Raw genomic sequence first — 19,804 nt, 5'->3', positions numbered from 1 at the left:
AGGTCCAATTCTTTGGCATATATTTTTCCTAATAAAAAATATCTGCCGAGCTCTCCTTTTGCCATAAGAAATAGTTTGGGTTCTTCAGAAAGCTAGTTTACAATACGGGCTATCTCCTGAGGGTTTCCAGTACCCCTGGTCAAGGCTGTGCTTTCTACAGAGGAATCAGGGTAACCTAACAGATGTGTGTGAAGGGGACTCTGAGCTATGCCCTGGGACTTCCCTGGTGGTCCAGTGGTTAAGACTCTGAGCTTCCAGTGCAGGGGGCAGGGATTCGGTCCCTAGTCAGGGAACTAAGATCCCACATGCCATGCAGTGTGCAAGATTAGCTATGCCCTAGGGCCTGGGCCAGGAATAGCCTATTTTAGAATAGAAAATAAAAGCGAATTCCCACTTTGAGAGCTCAAAGAGCTTTGCGATTTTAAAAAACTAACTTTGATGGCAACTCACTGAGCTAGGGGACAAGTGTTAACCAGATTCTTGTGGGAATATTGCAGTTCTAGGCAGGGGAGGGTATGGTAGGCCAGCCAACAGATTGCAGCACAATCAAACAACTGGGCTTAAACCTCTTTGCACTAATTTCTGGTCTGTGTGCCACCAGCCTGGCTTCCTGCTGAAGCGTCACTTCATGCTTTTATGCAATACACTTATCCAATATGTAAAACTAAATTCAGAATCATCTTCCTGTGCGTGTAAAAAACTTCTGCTCATTGAAATCCTGGCCTTCATAGCCACTACTGTCATTGTTAAAATACAGCCAGGGTGATGTTTGGTACCACTTGGAGTTATGTTCTAATGGAAAAGTCTATATAAAATACATGCCAAATTTAAAAGTCATAAGGGCAGCTGAACAAGTGCATTTATCGCTAGAATGATTGTTCACAAATGTTCCGTCTAACTAAGAGCGTGTGTTTCAATAGCGTCCTACACTAAACCCAAGATTTGGAAGTACTGCTTATTCAGCAGCCAATGAAAACAGGCCTCTCATCTGTGTGGAAACACTGACTATCAAACTGATTTTTTTAACGTCCTCTATGTAAAAGCCAGACTATCACTAGAGAGCACATTAGGTCCTAAGAAAGCATTTGGACTGTGTACCCAGTAGCTGACATTTCTAACATTCAAGTAGGGGACTGTGTCACGGCTGTGTGTGGGCAGGAGTGTGGAGCTGGGGCAACTGCAGGGCCATGGAGGTGGCCTGTACGAGATGTTCTTCCCGGGGATGTGGTGGAAAGGCAGGGACGCTGAGTAAGAAGACATCCAGCATTCATTCCTGTGACCATTTACAATTGTTTTTTTAAATAAATTTATTTTTTTAATTTATTTATTTTTGGCTGCATTGGGTCTTTGTTGCTGCGCACGGGCTCTCTCTAGTTGCGGCAAGCAGGGGCTGCTCTTCGTTGCGGTGTGCGGGCTTCTCACTGCGGGGGCTTCTCACTGCGGTGGCTTCTCATTGCGGAGCACGGGCTCTAGGCGCGTGGGCTTCAGTAGTTGCGGCACGCGGGCTCAGTAGTTGCAAAGCATGGGCTTAGTTGTTCCACGGCATGTGGGATCTTCCTGGACCAGGACTCGAACCCATGTCCCCTGCATTGGCAGGCGGATTCTCAGCCAGTGCGCCACCAGGGAAGCCCCACATGACCATTTACAATTAATGAGAACACACACTCAACCTATTGGCCTAGCCCCATCTCCTGGGGGACAGGGATGGAAGGAAAGAGCAGGTAACACTATGGTTTACTATCTTGGAAAGTGAACAAGAGACCTACTTGGTCAGGGAAATTTTTAAGTCCAGATACTTAAATGTATTGACATAGCTTGCTTGCTCATTTATTTATTTATTTATTTATTTATTTATTTATTTAGCGGTACGCGGGCCTCTCACTGTTGTGGCCTCTCCCGTTGCGGAGCACAGGCTCCGGATGCGCAGGCTCAGTGGCCATGGCTCACGGGCCCAGCTGCTCTGCGGCATGTGGGATCTTCCCGGACCGGGGCATGAACCCATGTCCCCTGCATTGGCAGGTGGACTCTCAACCACTGCACCACCAGGGAAGCCCTGACTTAGCTTTTTGGGGGGATTGCGCTGTGATTATTTTAAAAGCTCTTTCTTGTTCAAAGAAGCATTGACAGTGTCCATGAAGCACATCGACACTCAAAACCCTCCCTCTGTCCAAAGAAACAGAATGACTTCAGGTCACCATATGTGGTTTGATTCTGCCTAAGTGTAACCTTAATCTTGATAAAGCAATATCTCAGTTCTATAAAAAGAAGTACAGTGCTTTGCAGTCATTTCCAGATTGGAAACATGTTTAAGAAAGGCAGTGGTAAAGGAAAGGAGGTGGAGCCTAGGATTCCTTGGAAGAGAAAGTGCCCTAATTCTCTTTGTGCTTTGACCCTCCCTTGATTTCTGTCTTTATTGTCTGGCGCCTCCCCACGAGGGGTCTGTCCGAGATCCAGGGCTCTTTCGACCGTCTGTGCACTTTACCTGCCTCTGGACCCCACGCTGCAGGACTTGGTGATGAGTCACACAGACAGCACAGGACCCACTGGCTCAGATTCCCTCTGCCACCAGAGCTCCTGGGGTCTGCCGAATGTCAGGCTACCCATTCCCTTCTCCAATTTGCCCTCATTTTCAGGATGGGATCTCTGTCTACATTTTCCTTTAATTTTTGTCAGTTAATTACCCATTCTAGTAGACTCTTCACCCTCAAAGACAGACACTACATCCTGAGCCTGAGTTAATGGAGTTGGCGCAATGACGGTCTCACCAAACCATGTCTGGGGCCTGCCCCATCCTCTTGGGCAGATCATCCAGGGTCACAGCTCTTGTTTGTTGGCTCCAAGAGCCCGGGTCCTCAGTCTCTGTGCTACTATTTACTCACTTAGCTGTAGGACTGTGTAACTTGTCTCCAAGATGGTAGCAATAATCGCTCTCATCCCACATGCACTTTTCTTTTAACTTTTGTATTTTGAAATATAGATTCACAAGAAGTTGCAAAAATGACAGAGTCCCATGTAGCCTTCAACCAACTTCCCCAAATTATGATATCAGAAGTATAGCTATAGTATGACGTCACAATTATAGGACAGTATATAGTGATGCAGTGCAATATCAAAACCAGGAAGTCGACACTGGTATATTACCGTTAATTGGACTGTAGACCTTACTCAGTTTCCATCATTTTTTAACCTGTATTGATGTGTGTGTGTGGGTATGTATAGTTCTATACCATTTCATACCACCTATAGATTCACATCATGATCACCACAATCAAGACACAGAACCGTTCCATCACCAGAAAAGAACTCCTTTGCGCTGCCTCTTCGTATCTGTGGCCCTCTCTCCTAACCACCCCCTTCCCCCCGCCAAGTCTCTGTCCTCTGCCAACCACTAATCTGTTCTCCATCTCTATACTTTTATCACTTTGAGAATTTTTTAAAATATTTATTTGTTTCTTTTTGGCTGCATTTGGGTCTTAGTTTTTTATGAAGATTAAATGAGATAACGTATATGAAAATACTCAGTTTAATAAGTAGTGACTCAATTATGGGATCAAATTATGAATCATAAACCAATGCAAAATTTACATTTTAATATAAAACAGTTCCGATTTTTCCTATTGCTTCACAGTTGTCTTTGGTGACATACTACCCAGTTTTCTGGGCTTGTTATTGTACATTCTGCCAAAGAATGAACAGTGGCTGCATTTGTGATCTCTGCTTCTCCAATTAATGCTGTTTTGATAAGTCAGCATTTTTACTGCTTATAATAAGCTATGTTCTTTACATGAATTAGCAATCTCTAATGTTCCCATTAGGTAGGAATTATTCTTCTTAATGTATAGGTTAGAACCCAGGGCTCAGAGAGGTAAAATGACTTGCTAGTTTGTCTAATTCCAGAGCTTCTATATCTAACTTTGATGCCAGTGTGATTCAGATATTCTCCATAGAACTCCAGGGATATTGCTAAAAGAAAAGAAAAGAGTTCATTGATTAAATGAATTTAATATACATTTTAAAATAAAGCATGTTATAAAAGTTCCTTCTTGAGAGTTTTCAATGCATATTAGCAAATTAAAGGTTCTGAGAAGTCCTGTGGTCTTTAACCCAGCATTTCCCAAATTAAATTAGCCACTGGGCTTTTTAGAAATATATAGAACTATCAACAGCCCTCAGAATTAGCATTCCATAGAAAACATTTTAGGGAACTCTGCACTGAGCACACATTTCTGCCCTATTTTTAAATGTTTGATATTTCTGTAAACTGCCTAATCCTGTTGTGATACCAAACTGCTTCAGCCTCACAAGAACTCTACAAATAGTTCATTTACATAGTGTTATAGCATCTTACTGATGAAAGTAATAATCCTATGGCAAACTTAGTGAAATTATATATATATTATATATATATATATATAATATATATATGTCTTTGGTTTCTACCCTAGAAGAATAGCAAGTTTACACCAACAACTCTGAGGGCAAATGATGTTAAAGAGAAAATAAACCTCTTCTCTAAGAAGTCTGCTTTTCACCTTGAATGGTGTACAGTTCCCAAAAGTTTAAGATAAGGTCATTTGGAGGGCTCTATTTAACTAATGCAACATAAATGTATAATATACAACCAAAGAGCAAATTTATTTTCTTTCTTTAAATTATCTATTTATTTGGCTGCGTTGGGTCTTAGTTGTGGCACGCAGGATCTTCGTTGTGGCACATGGGCTCTAGAGCGCACAGGCTCTCTAGTTGTGGCACTCGGACTCCAGAGCGTGCGGGCTCAGTAGTTGCGGCACACGGGCTCTCTAGTTGTGGCACGTGGGCTCTAGAGCATGCAGGCTTAGTTGCCCCACGGCCTGTGGGATCTTAGTTCCCTGACCAGGGATCGAACCCGCGTCCCTGTCCCCTGCATTGGAAGGCGGATTCTTAACCACTTGACCACCAGGGAAGTCCCAAATTTACTTTCTTTAAATCTCAGCCACTACCTTTAATTATAGTACTTATTTCCAATATCTCTTCTTATAGGTTCTTAGAACATACTACATTATATTACTTCCTGCCACTCATCACTCAAACATCAGTCCCTAGGCAGGAGGGCTACATGCTATTCCCTGTCCTTGAATTCTACTCTCTATTTAAACAAATGCTTGGTAATGGATGTGATGTTGATGGTTTTAGATACATAGTTATGGGCTTACATCTAATATGAAACCATACTAAATGGCTCTTTGCCTCTAAAAGTTTTCCATTTCTAATGACACAAAATGAGTCAAATACACTATTCTATTTTATGGTAACAGAATCAGAGTAATGAGCAAACCCAGGCTGGTCACTGCTATGTTATTCTTAGAAAGTAAAGGAAAATTCATCTTTTCACTCCAGCTTAATGTTATATCCATTTCACTGGGATTGAAAATAAAAGGAATACTAGAATTACAAAACTTGAGTGTTTTTCTATTTTTTTTTATGAGCACGTCAGCTTTAATTTCTTGAAGTTAAGAAATTGATCACAAGGTGATTTTCTAGCAATCAACACAAGCTGGTCTACAGACAAGTCACAAGACGGAGCTTGATCTTACGGAAATTAAGGAGGTGATACAGAGATTAAACTGAGGGGTTAAATCAGTGCACTTAAAGATGATCCGATGACACAGCCTTCCGATTTGTCAACATTTGGCTTCTGATGATGCTGGGAAAGAGTAAGCAGAAAGCATGAAGCCGAAACTTCAGGATCAGGTCGGCAGCCTGAATTTGTACACCACAAACCACAGGGCAGTTATCTGTGGAAAATCCGACGATCTTCAGCAGGCCTGTCACGGAAGGCCGGTTCCTCTCCCAGAAGGTGTGCGTGATTTCTACAGCTGGAACATCCTCTGATTCAGGTTCTTGGACCCATATGTCTCTCTTTGCCGCCTTCCCCAAAGCATTCAAGACCTCTCCAGCTGCCCGTTCTCCAGCCTCTACTGCTCCTTGCATGTGACCGCTCCACTATGTGGCAGTCTTCGTGCCAGCAACGTAAATCCTGCCTACGGGCTGGCGAATCACCCTTCCGTACTGAGTCATATCCCAGGGGGGAGGTGGGCAGTGTAGCAGCCCCCGGAGTACCCCTCCTCACACCAGTTCTTCTCTTCATAGCGCACCGTTGTAAAGCTTCTTGGGATCCTAGCGCTTTGGCATACAGCTCACAGATTCTCCTCTTCCTTAGTTCTTTATGGACCTCAGGAAGGCGGTCAGCTTTTCGAGCAAGGATGAAGCCCATGAGGGTGGGCAGCGATCCATCTGGCTTGGTGTCATCCAGCGTTATTGAAATCGGAGCTTCCTCATCTTCGATGATCATACAGCCGCAGTAATCCTTTTTCTTCCAAAAGGCCTCCTTGTAATACGTCATGCACTTAATGATAGCCCCCACTGGAAGACGCTGGATTAACTGGTTTCTCTCTGAAGGAAGCTCTGCTCTGACGTGTATCTTGGCAGTGAAAGTTGGAGGGATGGCACTAATTACGTATCGGCACTCATAAAGTTGATGATCCAGCATCTCCATCATGATGTTGTCACCTGACTGGTCCACATAGGTGACAGGACACCCCAGCTTCACTCTGTCCCCGAGGAGGTGCATTATCCGCTTGCTTGGCTGACCAGATCCACCTGCAGACTTCCGTTCCTGGCCCCGTTGGTAATGGAGGATATCCGAGTGGTGCCTCCACACTGCTTCACATACCACGAGAACCACAGGGCAGACACCTCGTGGGGTTCAGAGGTCACACTGATATTCACAAAGAAAGATGCAAACTTCCCAGCAGTCCCGTCTCCCCTCACAATCACTGTGGTTCATGCCTCATCATACCACCCTTTCACACCATCCACTCTTCCTGTAACATCCATTTTTCTATTTTTACTAATAAGTGTGATACAATTCACAACTTAAAAATTCTAAACTAGTATGCCATCTGTTGCTATGAATATGAAAGATTAGTGCCTCATTTGGAGACTTTTACTACATTAAAGCATGAAATGTGGACTCGCGAACTCCCAGTAACCTGTAAAAATCTCTAATTTTGGAACACCTTTAGGATTCACATGCTCCCTTTTTTTTTTAATAGATCTTTATTGGAGTATAATTGCTTCACAATACCGTGTTAGTTTCTGTTGCACAACAAAGCAAATCAGCCATATGCATACACATGTCCCCATGTCCCCTCCCTCTTGAGCCTCCCTCCCGTCCTCCCTATCCCACCCCCTAGGTCACCGCAAAGCACCGAGCCAATCTCCCTGTGCTATGAGGCTGCTTCCCACCAGCCAACTATTTTACATTCGGTAGTGTATACATGTCGATGCTACTGTCACTTCGCCCCAGCTTCCCCCTCCCACCCTGTGTCCTCAAGTCCATTCTTATGTCTACATCTTTATTCCTGCCCTGCAACTAGGTTCATCAGTACCATTTTTTTTTTTTTTTAGATTCCATATATATGCGTTAGCATACGGAATTTGTTTTCCTCTTTCTGACTTACTTCACTCTGTGTGACAGATTCTAGGTCCATCTACCTCCCACAGATAACTCAATTTCGTTTCCTTTTATGGCTGAGTAATATTCCATTGTATATATGTGCCACATCTTCTTCATCCATTCATCTTTTGATAGACATCTACGTTGGTTCCATGTCCTATCTATTGTAAATAGTGCTGCAGTGAACATTGTGGTGCATGTCTCTTTGAATTATGGTTTTCTCAGGGTGTATGCCCAGTAGTGGGATTGCTGGGTCATATGGTAGTTCTATTTTTAGTTTTTTAAGGAACCTCCATACTGTTTGCCATAGTGGCTGTATCAATTTACATTCCCACCAACAGTATAGGAGGGTTCCTTTTCACCACACCCTTTCCAGCATTTACTTTTTCTAGCTTTTTTGATGATGGCGATTCTGACCGGTGTGAGGTGATACCTCATTGTAGCTTTGATTTGCATTTCTCTAATAATTAGTGATGTTGAGCATCTTTTCATGTGCCTGTTGGCCATGCTATCTGTATGTCTTCCTTGGTGAAATGTCTCTGTAGGTCTTCTGCCCATTTTTTAAATGGATTGTTTGTTTTTTTGATACTGAGCTCCATGAGCTGTTTGTATATTTTGGAAATTAATCCTTTGTCTGTTGTTTCATTTGTAAATATTTCTCCCATTCTGAGGGTTGTCTTTTGTCTCGTTTATGGTTTTCTTTGCTGTGCAAAAGCTTTTAATTAAGTCCCATTTGTTTATTTTTGGTTTTATTTCTGTTACTCTAGGAGGTGGGTCAAAAAAGATCGTCCTGTGGTTTATGTCAAAGAGTGTTTTTCCTATGTTTTCCTCTAAAAGTTTTATAGTGTCTGGTCTTACATTTAAGTCTTTAATCCATTTGGAGTTTATTTTTGCATATAGTGTTAGGTAGTGTTCTAATTTCATTCTTTTATAGCTGTCCAGATTGTCCAGATTTCCCAGCATCACTTATTGAAGAGGCTGTCTTTTCTCCATTGTATGTTCTTGCCTCCTTTGTTGTAAATTAGGTGCCCATATGTGCGTGGGTTTATCTCTGGGCATTCTGTCCTGTACCATTGATCTATATTTCTGTTTTTGTGCCAGTACCATACTGTCTTGATTACTGTAGCTTTGTGGTATAGATTGAAACCGGGGAGCCTGATTCCTCCAACTCCGTTTTCCTTTCTCAAGATTGCTTTGGCTATTCGGGGTATTTTGTGTTTCCATACGAATTGTAAGTTTTTTTATTCTAATTCTGTGAAGAATGCCATTGGTAGTTTGATAGGGGTTGCATTGAATCTGTAGATTGCTTTGGGTAGTATAGTTATTTTCAAAATATTGATTCTTCCAATCCAAGAACATGGTACATTTCTCCATCTGTTTATGTCATCTTTGATTTCTTTCATCAGTGTCCTGTAGTTTTCTGAGTACAAGTCTTTCATCTCCTTAGGCAGGTTTATTCCTAGGTATTTTATTCTTTTTGTTGCAATGGTAAATGGGGGTGTTTGATTTTTCATTGTTGGTGTATAGGAATGCCAGAAATTTCTGTGCATTAATTTTGTATCCTGCAACCCTACCAAATTCATCAGTTCTAGTAGTTTTCTGGTAGCATCTTTAGGATTTTCTATGTATAGTATCATTGTCATTGGCAAAAAGTGACAGTTTTACTTCTTCTTTTCCAATTTGTATTCCTTTTAGTTCTTTTTCTTCTCTGATTGCTGTGGCTAGGACTTCCAAAACTATGTTGAATAAGAGTGGCAAGAGTAGACATCTTGTCTTGTTCCTGATCCTAGTGGAAACTCTTCCAGTTTTTCACCATTGAGTATGATGCTCACTGTGGGTTTGTCATACATGGCCTTTGTCATATATGGCCATATATGTTGAGGCAAGTTCCCTCTATGCCCATTTCTGGAGAGTTTTTTATCATAAATGGGTGTTGAATTTTGTCAAAAGCTTTTTTTTTCATCTATTGAGATGATCATATGGTTTTTCTTCCTTAATTTGTTAATATGGTGTATCACATTGATTGATTTGCATATATTGAAGAATCCTTGCATCCCTGGGATAAATCCCACTTGATCCTGGTGTATGACCCTTTTAATGTGCTGTTGGATTCTGTTTGCTAGTATTTTGTTCAGGATTTTTGCATCTATGTTCATCAGTGATATTGGTCTATAATTTTCTTTTTTTGTGATATCTTTTTCTGGTTTTGGTATCAGGGTGATGGTGCCTTTGTAGAATGAATTTGGGAATGTTTCTCCCTCTGCAATTTTTTGGAAGAGTTTGAGAAGGATCAGTGTTAGCTCTTCTCTAAATGTTTGATAGAATTTGCCTGTGAAGCCATCTGGTCCTGGACTTTTGTTGGAAGATTTTTAATTACAGTTTCAATTTAAATACTTGTGATAGGTCTGTTATTGTCTAATTCTTCCTGGTTCAGTCTTGGAAAATTGTACCTTTCCAAGAGTTTGTCCATTTCTTCGTGGTTGTCCATTTTATTGGCATATAGCTGTTTGTAGTAGTCTCTTATAATCCTTTGCATTTCTACAGTGTCAGTAGTGATTTCTCCTTTTTCATTTCTGATTTTATTGATTTGCATCCTCCCTTTTTTTCTTACGAGTCTGGCTAAGGGTTTATCAATTTTATCTTCTCAAAGAACCAGCTTTTAGTTTTATTGATCTTTGCTATTGTTTTATTCATTTCTATTTCATTTACTTCTACAGTGATCTTTATTATTTCTTTCCTTCTACTAACTTTGGGTTTTCTTTGTTGTTCTTTCTCTAGTTGCTTTAAGTGTAGGGTTAGATTGTTTATTTGAGATTTTTCTTGTTTCTTGAGATGAGATTGAATTGTTGTAAACTTCCCTCTGAGAATTGCTTTTGCTGCATCCCATAGGTTTTGGGTCGTTGTTTTTCATTGTCATTTGTTTCTATGTATTTTTTCTTTGATTTCTTCAGTGATCTCTTGGTTATTTAGTAGTGCACTGTTTAGCCTCCATGTGTTTGTGTTTCTTACAGTTTTCTTTCTGTAATTGATTTCCAATCTCATAGCAATGTGGTCAGAAAAGATGCTTGATATGACTTCAATTTTCTTAAATTTTCCAAGGCTTGATTTGTGACCCAAGATGTGATCTATCCTGGAGAACGTTTCATGTGCACTTGAGAAGAAAGTGTATTCTGCCACTTTTGGGTGGAATGTTCTATAAATATCAATTAGATCTATCTGGTCTATTGTGTCATTTAAAGCTTGTGTTTCCTTATTTATTTTCTGTTTTATCTGTTCATTGGTATAAGTGGGGTGTTAAAGTCCCCTACTATTATTGTGTTACTGTCGATTTCTCCTTTCATGGTTGTTAGTATTTGCCTTATGTATTGGGGTGTTCCTATGTTGGGTGCATAAACACTTGTTATTGTTATTATATTCTTCTTGGATTGATCCTTTGATCATTATGTAGTGTCCCTCCTTATCTCTTGTAACAGTCTTTATTTTAAAGTCTATTTTATCTGATATGAGTATTGCTACTCCAGCTTTCTTTTGATTTCCATTTGCATGGAATATCTTTTTCCATCCCTTCCCTTTCAGTCTGTATGTATCCCTACATCTGAAGTGGGTCTCTTGTAGACAGCATATATATGGGTCTTGTTTTTGTATCCATTCAGCCAGTCTGTGTCTTTTGGTTGGGGCATTTAATCCATTTACATTCAAGGTTATTATTGATATGTATGTTCCTATTACCATTTTCTTAATTGTTTGGGGCTTGTTTTTGTGGGTGTTTTTCTTCTCTTGTGTTTCCCACTTAGAGAAGTTTCTTTAGCATTTGTTGTAACGCTGGTTTGGTGGTGCTGAATTCTCTTAGCTTTGTTTGTCTGAAAAGCTTTTGACTTCTCCATTGACTCTGAATGAGATCCTTGCTGGGTAGAGTAATCTTGGTTGTAGGTTTTTCTCTTTCATCACTTTAAGTATATCCTGCCACTCCCTTCTGGCCTGCAGAATTTCCACTGAAAAATCAGCTGATAAAATTATGGGGATTCCTTTGTATGTTATTTTTTGTTTTTCCCTTGCTGCTTTTAATATTTTTTCTTTGAATTTAAGTTTTATTAGTTTGATTAATATGTGTCTTGGTGTGTTTTTCCTAGGGTTTATCCTGTATGGGACTCTCTGTGCTTCCTGGACTTGGGTGACTATTTCCCTTCCTATATTAGGGAAGTTTTCCACTATAATCTCTTCAAGTATTTTCTCAGACCCTTTCTTTTGCTCTTCTTGTTCTGGGACCCCTATAATTTGAATGTTGGTGTGTTTAGTGTTGTTAGAGAGGTCTCTGAGATTGTCTTCAATTCTTTTCATTCTGTTTTCTTTATTCTTCTCCTTGGCAGTTATTTCCACCATTTTGTCTTCCAGCTCACTTATTCGTTCTTCTGCCTCTGTTATTGATTCCTTCTAGTGTATTTTTCATTTCAGTTATTGTGTTGTTCATCTGTTTGTTCTTTAGTTCTTCTAGATCTTTGTTAAGCATTTCTTGTATTTTCTCAATCCATGCTTCCATTCTATTTCCATGATTCTGGATCATCTTTACTATCATGACTCTGAATTTTTTTTCAGGTAGATTGCTTATTTCCTCTTCATTTATTTGGTCTTGTAGGTTTTAACCTCACTCCTTCACCTGTGACATATTTTTTTGCCGTCTCATTTTTTTTTTTTTTTTTATGAGTGGGATTGTGTTCCTGTTTTACTGGTTGTTTGGCGTGAGGCGTCCAACCCTGGAGTTTGTAGGCTATTGGGTAGAGCTGGGTGCTGGTGCTGCTATGGGGACCTCCATGACACCTCACTCCGATGAATATTCCTTGGGGTCTGAGGTTCTCTGTTAGTCCAGTGGTTTGGACTCGGAGCTCCCACTGTAGGAGCTTCCCCCCAACCCCAGGCTTGCAAATCAAGATCCCGCAAGCCATGTGGGAAGGCAAAAAAAAACAACAAAAAACAAAGTAAAAAAATAAAATTAGACTAGGAACCTAACAGACATGTTATAAAGAATGTAAAAATAAAAATAGAGATGAATCAAAAACTGGAAGGTACATCAGTACCACAATAGTAAAAAAGAGGAGGGAAAGGAAAAAAGGGGGGGAAGGCCTTGGCTGTGGGGGGCGGGGCCTAAGCAAGGGCGAGGTCTGGGTGGTGGGCGGGGACAATGCTCAGGACCCACAGGGCTGGAAAAGGCCCTGGAAGCTGTGGGGGGGTAGGGCTTAAGCTCAAGGAACAGAAGGGGCCCAGGCATGCCCCCCACCCCAGTCTCAGAGGGCAGGGGAGCTCACCTGGGAGCCCAGCAGGCTTCCTGTGCTCGAGTGGATGGGGCAAACGCCCTCCTCTCCTCTCCTGCTCCTCCTGGAGGGCCCCTCCCGCCTGCTTCTCCTGATTTCCCAGGCCTCAGGGGCACCAATCTTGTCTGGCCTCCACTTTTCCTCTCCCCTCGGTCCCCCTACATCCTACCAGTTCACTTTGGGGTTCCTCCCATCTCCTTGAGGGTCAGAGCCCCCCACTAGCGACCAGGGAGGCACCCTAGTTGTGGGGAGACGCTAACTCCACGTCTTCCCACACCGCCATCTTGACTCCTCCCCACATGCTTTCTTAAAAGAGCAATTCCAAAGAAGACTCTTAGGCTCAAATCAAACACAAAATTAAAACCAGCTTTGGGCTTCCCTGGTGGCACAGTGGTTGGGAGTCCACCTGCCAATGCAGGGGACACGGGTTCGTGCCCCAGTCCGGGAGGATCCTGCGTGCTGTGGAGCGGCTGGGCCTGTGAGCCATGGCCACTGGGCCTGCGCGTCCGGAGCCTGTGCTCCACAGTGGGAGAGGCCACAGTAGTGAGAGGCCCGTGTACTGCAAAAAAAAAAAAATTAAAACCAGCTTTAAACGTGCTTAACTTTAGTAGAAATCAATGTGAAGCCTTCAGAAATTTTAACTGACTTTAACTTCCTGCTTTGTATTTATTTTCTTTACTGATAGTCCATATAGGAAGACCCAGCAATTAATATGATTATTAGAAGAGGGTTTATTCAGATCTGCTGTCTGCTGCTATAACTATATGGCACATATTGGTAACTTATCAGAATCCACAGTTTACCTCTTTTCGTATCATTAATACATCATAATCAGATTCAGAAGTTTAGTATTACTTTAACAAATGTGAAATGTACTCAGGAATGGGAACAAGATTTTATATATGTAAATAATCTACATGTTTGTTACATTCCACCATAGATTTTACCTTAAAATACCTAATGCAGTTACAGTACATCAGAGTGAAGACAGATGCTTTATACTTGTACGTTTTCTGAAACTGGGGCTTACTTTATGAAGGAAACTTGGCTTAATAATTAGAACTTTCATGTTAACCAAGTTTGGGGCACTTATTTTATACAGTCTCAAATTTTAAGATTAAACACAATTTCAATCAATATTTATACTGAGCAAAAATTATGTCTGGTTCTCTCTTCTATAAAACCATCAATCTACTTACTACATTTCTGAGCTTATAGTTAACTTTACAGTCTTTACATTATTATATAAGTAACATACACTTGCAGAGCTTAGAAGTCAAACCCTGCTAAAAAGACTTGTGCCAAAAGTGGCCCCTAACCCCAGCTCAGAGGCATCACTTTCAGCTCTTCTGTTCTTTTTTAAATTCTGTTTACTTTTAAAACCACTTTACTGAGGTATGATTGATATGTAAAAAGCTGTACGTTTTTAATGTATACAACTCGATGAGTTTGGGAATAAGAACACGCCATGAAAGCATCACCACCGTCAAGGCTGTTGACAAATCCATCACCTCCCAGTTTCCTCCCACCCCCTTTAACAGTAGTATTTTGCATGTGTGTGGTAACAACACATGATCTGCATGTTTTAAGTATACAGTCATACTGTTAGCTACAGGCACTGTGCTGAATAGATCTCCAGTGCTTATTTTTGCAAGGTAAGTTAGTTCTGGCCCCTTCCAGTCAACTGGGGAAGGAGCACGCACACACACGCGCGCGCGCGCACACACACACACACACACACACACACACACACACACACACACACACACACACACACACACACACACACACAAAATCACTGTAGGGAAAGTGAGACCGTGCTTTGTGGGCTGCAACATGGCAGTGATCAGTAGAACAGGTGATGAGCCAGTGAGATGCTGGCCTGGGGTCAGCCTGATATTGAGATGGCTTGGGCCATGAGCAAGCAGCATGCTTAAGTTTATCACAAGCCAGTTTCATCAGTTGACCTACAATACCTGAAACTCCCCAAAGTGGATGACCAAATCTACTCTGAGTTCTGGGGAAATTTTGAGCAGCTCAGGATAGATGTATTGGACCCAGAAGAGCTCAAATCAGAACCAGCTGAAAAAGGAAAATAGTTAAAGAACAAGGGCTTTATGTAGTTATAATAAACTAATAAAAGTGGAGGCCATTCTACTAGAAGTTACATAGGACCCACACTCATTCTGTCTTCCTACACTGTGGTGCAGTCTTAGAGATATGTCCTGATTTGATCAAAAGTGAACTGTGTGTTTGCTTCTTGCTTTTCTTGTTATTTAGAGGTGATTTTTCAAGAGAAAGTTGAAGATGTCTTTTCTCTATCTTAAAAGTAGAAATCCTAGTGCACGCTAAATTGTGCTCCCAAAGTCTATGTAAGTAAAAAAAAAACCAAAGTTACATCACCTTTTTTTCATCATCTCATGTGCAGATGAAGGGATTGAAGATTCCCTTAATATTTTTAGCCGAATCTTAAAAGGTACAAAATATTTGCCATCTATTTCAAATGCCATCTATTTTAAAAGGAGCATATTTGTAGGATTTTATTTTTTAGGAGCTCCAAATACACACTAAATTAAGCTCCATAGCTAAACAAAAATTTTAAGCATTTGGAAAATTATGTGCATTATAAATTCATATTCACAACCACCTAACAATGTATCTAGTTCGTTTTCTATGCAAATTAATTCCAAACTTAGTTATACCAGGTGTGGAATCTAAAAAGACTATATGCACATAATTAAGTGTATAAAAGATAGGTGAAGGGAGACTATAAAACAGAATACCTGATTACTTGAGAAGTCACAGTCTGTCTTCAATATTTGAAATTGAGTTTGGCCCTATAATTTTTCCCACACAGTCTTAACTTGGGCCATTTAATTTTTATTTTCAAACAAAGAATGGTGCTAGAAATTTTTTTATTGAGGTATAACTGACATAAACATTAGTTTCAGGTGTACCACAGAATGGTTCAGTATTCACATATACTGTGAAATGATCACCATAAACCTAGTTAACATCTGTCACTATACACAGTCACAAAAATTTTAACAGTGCTGTACATAACACCCCATGACTTATAACACTTATAATAGGAAGTTATACTTATTTTATAACAGGAAGCTAGTACCTTTTGAATCCCTTCACCCATTTTGCTCACCCCTCACCTCCCACCTCTGGCAACCACCAATCTGCTCTCTGTCTCTATGAGCTTGGTTTTTTTCTTGCTGTTTTCTGTTTTTCCTAGATTACACATAGTAAGATCATACAGTACTTGTCTTTCCTGTCTGACTTACTTCACTTAGTATAATGCCCTCAAGGTCCATCCATGTTGTTGCAAATAGCAAGATTTCCTTCTTTTTATGGAATAATATTCCACTGTGTGTGTATGTGTGTGTGTGTATCACATCTTCTTTATCCATTAACCCATCAGTGGACACTTAGGTTGTTTCCATATCTTCACTATTGTAAATAATGCTGCAATGAGCATGGGCCTGCATATATCTTTTTAAAAGAGTTAGTATTTTCATTTTCTTCAGATAAATACCCAGAAGTGGAGTTGCTGGATCATACAGTAGTTCTATTTTTAATTTTTTGAGGAACGTCCATACTGTTTTCCATAGTGGCTGCACCAATTTCACTTACACCAGCAGTGCAAAAGGGTTCCTGTCTCCACATTCTCACCAAAACATGTTATTTCTTGTTTATTTGATAATAGCCATTCTAACAGGTGTGTGATATCTCATTATGGTCTTGATTTGCATTTCCCTGATGATTAGTGATGTTGAGCATCTTTTCATGGCCATCTCTATGTAGTCTTTGGAAAAATGTCTCTTCAGGTCCTCTGCCCATTTTTTAATCAATTTTTGTTGTTTTTTTGTTTGTTTTTTGCTACTGAGTTGTATGAGTTTTTACGTTTTGGATTATTCCCTTATCAGAAATATAAGTTGGAAATATTTTCTCCAATCTAGTAGGTTGCCTTTCCATTTTGTTGATGGTTTACTTTGCTGTGCAGCTTTTTAGTTTGATGTAGTCCCACTTTGTTTTTGCTTTTGTTGCCTTTGCTCTTGGTGACAAATCCAAAAAGCCATCGCCAAAACCGATGTCAAGGAGCTTACCCCCTTTTTTCCCCCCTAGTTTTATGGTTTCAGGTATTTCACTCAAATCTAATCCATTTTAATTTTTTATATGATGTAAGATAGTAGTCGTTTCATTCTTTTCCCTGCAGCTGTCCAGTTTTCCCAACACTTTATTGAAGACACTATCCCTTCCCCATTGTATAATCTTGGCTCCTTTGTCATAAATTGGCCATATATTTGTGGGTTTCTGTTCTGTTCCATTGATCTACGTGTCTATTTTTATGCCAATACCATTCTGTTTTAGTTACTGTAGGCTTAAAATCAGGAAGTGTGATGCCTCCAGCTTTGTTCTTTCTCAGTATTTCTTTGGCTATTTGAGTTCTTTGTGGTTCCATACAAATTTTAGGTCTGTTCTATTTTTGTGAAAAATGCCATGGGAATTTTGATAGGAATTGCATTGAATCCATAGATTGCTTTGAGTAATGTGAACATTTTAACAATATTCTTCCTATCCATGTGCACAGAATATCTTCCCATTTATTTGTGTCTTCTTCAGTTTCTTTCATCAGTATTTTATAGTTTTAATAGGTCTTTCACCTCCTTGGTTATATTTATCCCAAAGTATTTTATTCCTTTTGATGCAATTATAAAAGGGATTTCCTTAATTCCTCTTTCTCATAGTTCTTTATTAAGGTACAGATTCACAACAGATTTTTACATGTTGATTTGTATACTGCAACTTTACTGAATTCATTTATTCTAAGTTTTTTGGTGGAGTCTTTAGGGTTTTCTGTAAATAATGTGTTACCTGCAAATAGTGAAGTTTTGCTTTTTTCCTTTGCAATTTGGATGCCTTTTATTTATTTATTTAGGCTAATTGCTCTAGGGCTTCCAATACTATGCTGAATAAAAGTGGTGAGAGTTGGCATCCTTGTTTTGTTCCTGATCTTGGAGGAAAAGCTTTTAGCTTTCAACCACTGAGTATGATGCTGGCTCTGAGCTTGTCATATGTGGCCTTTATTCCCTCTAAACCCACTTTGTTAAGAGTCATCACAAATGAATGTTGGATTTTGTCAAATGCTTTTTCTCCATCTATTGAGATGATATGATTTCTATCCTTCATTTTCATTTGCAGATATTGAATCACCCTTGCATTCCTGAAGTTAAATTCCACTTCATCATGGTGTATTAGCCTTTTAATGTATTGTTGAATTCACTTTGATAATATTTTGTTGAGAATTTTTTGTGTTTCTGTTCATCAGGGATATTGGCCTGTAGTTTCTCTTTTTCTGTGGCATCTTTGCCTGGTTTTAGTATCAGAGTAACGTGGCATGCGTCAGAATCACCTGGAGGCCTTGCTAAAACTCTGATTGTGGGGATCCACTCTACACATTTTGGATTCCATAGAACTGGAGTGGAGCCCTATAATTTGTATTTCTCTCAAGTTCCCAGTGATGTTGGTTGCTAATGTGGAGACCAAACTGAGAACCACTGATCAATGATTATCCTCAGTTTCTTCCCTGCAGTTTACGAGAAACATGTAGTACTTCTCTCCTTTCCCACAAGTTTCACTTTGCACTCTTGATTCCATCTTCATCCCCATTCTGCAATTATTTACTCTATTCCCAGCACCTCCAATCTCTTTCTCTATGCATCGACTTCTCACCTTCTGCTTTCTTGATGCATAGACTTCCATTTTTAAAACACAAAACAAGTGACCCATCTATCATTTCTGTGTCTCGTGCATCTACCTGTTCACTGCCAAGTTTCTAAATGGAATATCTTTGAATCAAAACCTCTGCATTCTCTTACTTTTCTCCATTACTCGGATGATCTCTAATCAATTAGAGTCCTAGCAGGAAACAGCACTCTCAACTTGGGTAAATTACTGAAGGACGCTTTATAATGTGGGCAGGATATAGGGAAACTACAATGAATACTGCAGTAACCTGAGCTAGAAATAATGGGAGATCTTTTGCCATTCCTAGAACTGAATGGGTGAAGGGAAACAGAATCTGGAGAGAAAAGTGCTGTGTGGAGAGTGAGCTACCTGATAGGAGCCTGTGAGATGTGTGGCCCATAGCAACACCATGGAGGTAAAGGGCAGGAAAAAAAAAAAGCTTTATCTTTCCTCCCGTCAATATGCCAGTATTCTGCTAGTGTTCCAAACTGGCTAATGTAACCAGAAGCCAGAGGTTGCCTGACCCTGGCTGGTAAATAAGCTGACTGGTAAAGTCCTAGAGTTCAACTCCACAAGACATAGTAGAGGGGAGAAGAACAGAGAATGGATCTGAGGTGCAAACAGAATATATCCAGCACAGTCCACTCCTTTGCTTCTTCAGCATCTATTCTTGTCCTTTATTTAGGCAACAAATTTATGTCTGCAACATAGTAAACAGAGTCCTGTAAGCTACCGTTTCATAAGAGGTTGATGTCAATTCAGTCATACTCTTCTCATGAATACAATGGAACTTTCATATGTTAGATGATAAGACATGTCTCAAATTTAAAGGACTGAAACAGTAAAAAATAAGTATTCCAAATTTAACAAAATTAAATTAGAAATCAACAACAAAAGGATATTGGGGGAAATTCACAAATATTTTGAAATTAAACAATATACTTTTTAGATAATCCATGGTTCAAAGAAGAAATCAAGAGGAAATTAGAAAGTATTTTGAACTGAATGAAAATGAAAACACAACATATACAAATTTATGTAATGCAGCTAAAGCAGTGCTTACCAGCAAATGTACAGCTTTAAATGCCTATGTTTTGGAAAGAAGAAAGACCTTAAATCAATAATCTAAGCTTAAACAGCTAGAAAAAGAACAGCAAATTAAAGCTAAAGCAAGCAGGAAAAAAGGAAATAATAGGGCTTCCCTGATGGCGCAGTGGTTAGAGTCCGCCTGCCGATGCAGGGG

At 40.0% G+C, this 19,804-nt stretch overlaps 1 long non-coding RNA gene and 1 pseudogene across 1 annotated transcript in view; one reads left to right on the top strand and one right to left on the bottom strand.

Moving 5' to 3' along the window:
• LOC137204791 (uncharacterized) overlaps positions 1-19,804 on the top strand; it is a 105,007-nt gene that overhangs the window by 55,822 nt on the left and 29,381 nt on the right. The gene's annotated exons all lie outside the window — the stretch shown is intronic.
• Positions 5,575-18,702, bottom strand: LOC137205099 (amine oxidase [flavin-containing] A pseudogene; annotated as a pseudogene).

The sequence above is a fragment of the Pseudorca crassidens genome, chromosome 13 (assembly GCF_039906515.1).
Source record: "Pseudorca crassidens isolate mPseCra1 chromosome 13, mPseCra1.hap1, whole genome shotgun sequence".
In the NCBI taxonomy this organism is placed as follows: domain Eukaryota; kingdom Metazoa; phylum Chordata; class Mammalia; order Artiodactyla; family Delphinidae; genus Pseudorca; species Pseudorca crassidens.
Note: the sequence above shows the minus strand (reverse complement) of the source record. Positions and strands in the feature narration are given on the sequence as shown.